Raw genomic sequence first — 4,259 nt, forward strand, 5'->3', positions numbered from 1 at the left:
AGTACTTTAGAGCTGCATGGTCAGTATAAACAATAATGCGAGTACCAAGCAAATAAGATCGAAATTTTTTAAGAGCAAAAACTATGGCTAGAAGCTCTTTCTCAGTAGTAGTATAATTTGCTTGGGCATCATCTAAAGTCCTAGAAGCATAATATATCACCCTGGGCAATTTATCAATTTTCTGAGCAAGGACAGCCCCCAATGCATAATTTGATGCATCACACATAAGCTCAAAAGGGGCTGTCCAATCGGGTGCCTGGATGATGGGGGTGGTAGTCAACGCTCTTTTGAGGCAATCAAAAGCCTCTTTGCATCTGTCATTAAAGTCAAACTCCACCTCCTTTTGCAACAAGTTGGACAGTGGAAGGGCTACTTTGCTAAAATCCCTTATAAAGCGCCTGTAGAATCCTGCATGACCAAGAAAAGATCGCACCTCTCGCACACAAGAGGGGTAAGGCAATTGTGAAATAACAGAAATTTTTGCAGGATCTACTTCAATGCCCTTATTGGAAATAATGTGGCCTAAAACTATACCTTGCTCAACCATAAAATGACATTTTTCAAAATTTAGAACAAGGTTAGTTTCAATGCATCTATTCAAAACTTTTTCCAAACTATTCAAACAACCATCAAAAGAGGATCCATATACAGTGAAATCATCCATAAACACCTCTATGCAATTTTCTAAAAAATCACTGAAAATACTAATCATGCACCGCTGGAAGGTACCAGGGGCATTGCACAGGCCGAAAGGCATCCTCCTATAAGCAAAAGTGCCGAAGGGGCAGGTGAATGTGGTCTTTTCCTGATCCTCAGGAGCAATAGTAATTTGCATATAACCAGAAAAACCATCAAGTAAACAGTAATGGGATTTACCTGCCAGGCGTTCAAGCATCTGGTCAATGAATGGCAGGGGAAAATGGTCCTTTTTGGTAACCTGGTTCAGCCTCCTATAGTCAATGCAGACTCTCCAACTGTTCTGCACCCGAGTAGGAATCAGCTCCCCCTTCTCATTTCTGATCACTGTGAGGCCAGTCTTTTTTGGGACTACCTGGACGGGACTCACCCATTGGCTGTCGGAGATAGGATAAATGATTCTAGCTTGCAAAAGCTTGGTTATCTCCTTCTTCACTACATCAAGAATCACCGGGTTGAGTCTTCTCTGTGGCTGTCTTACTGGTTTAGCTCCATCCTCTAAATTTATTCGATGCATACATGTGGATGGGCTAATACCAGGAATGTCCGCCAGGGTCCAGCCTATATCCTTCTTATGCTTCTTGAGAACTGACAACAACTTCTCCTCTTGCTCATCAGCAAGGGAGGCAGATATAATCACTGGAAAACTCTTGCTATCATCCAAGTAAGCGTATTTTAAATTTGATGGCAGAGGCTTCAATTCTGGTGTGGTCGGCTGGACAGTGGTAGAAGGAGATGGTTTCTCAGCCTTGACCTCATAAAGAAAGTCAGAGGTATGTGTACTTCCTGAAACATGGTTAGTCCTATCTGACTCTATAAAATCAATCTCAAGAGGTAAAACACCACCACCAGGCATGCAATCAATATCACTCTCAGATTCACTCTCAGCATCAAATTCAGACATATGATCAAGTACAATTTCAGACTCAATGCATGAAGAGTGAGAGGCATGTAGATTAGAATAAAGATCAGTCATGTATTCATCAACAACATGGTCAATTATTTCAGCACGAAATACAGAAAGATCTTCAGATGGGTATTTCATAGCATCCAAAATATTAAAATGAACAGTTATATCACCAAACTCCATGGACAGTGTGCCTGCATAAACATCTATCTTAGTTTTAGCAGTTTTCATAAAGGGTCTGCCTAGAATGATGGGAACTGATCCTTGAGAAAATCCATCTTCCATATTCAAGATATAAAAATCAACAGGGAAAATCAGTTCACCAACTCTAACTAAGACATCTTCTATGAAACCAACAGGATAGGCAACACTTCTGTTAGCTAAATGAATTACCACATCAGTTGACTGCAAGGGACCTAGAGATAGAGAATTAAAAATAGACAGAGGCATAACACTAACAAAAGCTCCTAAATCTAGCATGGCATTGTCAAACTTACTATTCCCTATGATACAAGGTATGCTGAATGTACCTGGATCTTTGCATTTTTCAGGAATTTGAGGAACAGATTTACCAATCAATGCGGAGACATTTCTGCCCATGCTAATCCGTTCACTTCCTTTAAGCTTCCGCTTATTAGTGCACAGCTCCTTCAAGAATTTGGCATATCTTGGAATTTGCTTTATTGCATCCAACAGAGGTATGTTTACCTCTACCTTTCTAAACGTTTCCAAGATCTCTTTCTCTGCCTCTTCCATTTTTTTGTTGGAAACTGCTCTTGGAGGGAATGGAAGAGGGGGAATGTGCTGCTTCTGCAAATCAGAATTACCTGTGGAAGAAGATTCACCTGCACAGAAATTGTTAGGTAAATTTTTGTCATCACCTTTTTCTGGAATAGAGTGAAGTTTGGCAGGTTCATTTGCAGATGAGGAAGGTGCTACGGGTTGAGGTCCTTGACATTGCTTTCCCGACCTCAATGAAATGGCACTGACATTTTTGGGATTTTGGACAGCTTGAGAAGGCAGCTTGTCAGAATTCTGGGACTGTTGTTGATTCAATTGGGTAGCCAATTGTCCCATCTGATTGGTTAAGCTCTAAATGGAGGCTCTGGTCTCTTGCTAAAACTGCATGTTCTGCATAGTCATTTGCCTCACAAGTTCTTCGAGGGAAGGTTGTGGAGGGGCCTCAACTGTTGGCTGTTTCTGGGGTTGTTGCTGTTGTTGGATTGGTGGAGGAATGTATGGTCTGCTTGGGCCAGCAGCATTTTGGAAGGAAGGAGCAGGCTGCTGTTGTTGCTGAGGGCTAGACCATCTGAGGTTAGGGTGATTCCTCCATCCAGGGTTGTATCTGTTGCTGGAAAGGTCATAATTGTTCTGCTGTGGTTGATTTTGCTGCTGAGGTTGAGGAGGTCTATTGTAAATATTTGCAGCATAAGCTTCAGGCTGCTCAATTGCTCCAGGTTGCTGCATGGAAGGGCAAAGGTCTGTATGGTGGTCAGCAGAGGAGCACAAACCACAAACCCTTGCGACAGGTACAGATTTTTGATTCAAGGCCAGCTGGGTTACCAAGTTGACCAACGCATCCAGTTTGCCTTCAAGCTTCTTAGTTTCAGATGATGCAGATGGGTTTGTAGCTACCTCATGCACTCCTCTAATGACTATGGCATCATTTCTGGCACTAAACTGCTGGGAGTTGGAGGCCATCTTCTCAATTAAATTTCTGGCTTCAGCAGGAGTCATGTCTCCAAGGGCTCCACCACTGGCAGCATCTATCATACTTCTCTCCATATTACTGAGTCCTTCATAAAAATATTGGAGAAGAAGCTGTTCTGAAATCTGATGGTGAGGGCAACTGGCACATAGTTTCTTAAATCTCTCCTAGTACTCATACAGGCTCTCTCCACTGAGTTGTCTAATACCTGAGATATCCTTCCTGATGGCTGTGGTCCTGGAAGCAGGGAAAATTTTTTCTAAGAATACTCTCTTAAGGTCATCCCAGCTCGTGATGGACCTTGGAGCAAGGTAATACAGCCAGTCCTTTTGCCTCTCCCTCTAATGAATGAGGAAAAGCCTTCAGAGATATGTGATCCTCTTGGACATCTGGGGGTTTCATGGTGGAGCAGACAATATGAAATTCCTTCAAATGTTTGTGCGGGTCTTCACCTGCAAGGCCATGAAACTTTGGAAGCAAATGAATTAGTCCAGTTTTAAGAACATATGGGACATCCTCATCAGGGTATTGGATGCACAAGCTTTCATAGGTGAAATCAGGTGCAGCCATTTCCCTTAGAGTCCTCTCACGAGGTGGAGGTTGTGCCATGTTCTCAGAATGTGCAAAATCAGAATGCTCAGAATCAGAATGCTCAAAATTATAATGCTCAAGATCAGGATGTTCAAAATCACCAATAACAGAATGCACAGATTCACCAGTTATGGAATGCTCAGAATGATCAAAAGGTATAAAATGATGCCTAACTAATCTATGAAATGTCCTATCTATCTCAGGATCAAAGGGTTGTAAGTCAGATGGATTGCCTCTAGTCATACACTACATTCAGCATGCACACAACTAGTTGCCTTGTCATGTAAATAAAGGTGTAGGTTTGAACTACAGCTACCCTCAAATGATATCCAAATGACTTGAAATTTTGTGAGCAAC

The 4,259-nt window shown here is 42.1% G+C and overlaps 1 non-coding gene across 1 annotated transcript; it reads left to right on the forward strand.

Moving 5' to 3' along the window:
* The first annotated feature begins 3,434 nt into the window (after nucleotides 1–3,434).
* On the forward strand, nucleotides 3,435–3,541 carry LOC112999490 (small nucleolar RNA R71). Its single transcript, XR_003264676.1, has one exon. It is a non-coding gene; the product is annotated as a small nucleolar RNA R71 (small nucleolar RNA).
* Nucleotides 3,542–4,259: the final 718 nt, after the last annotated feature.

The sequence above is a fragment of the Glycine max genome, chromosome 14 (assembly GCF_000004515.6).
Source record: "Glycine max cultivar Williams 82 chromosome 14, Glycine_max_v4.0, whole genome shotgun sequence".
In the NCBI taxonomy this organism is placed as follows: domain Eukaryota; kingdom Viridiplantae; phylum Streptophyta; class Magnoliopsida; order Fabales; family Fabaceae; genus Glycine; species Glycine max.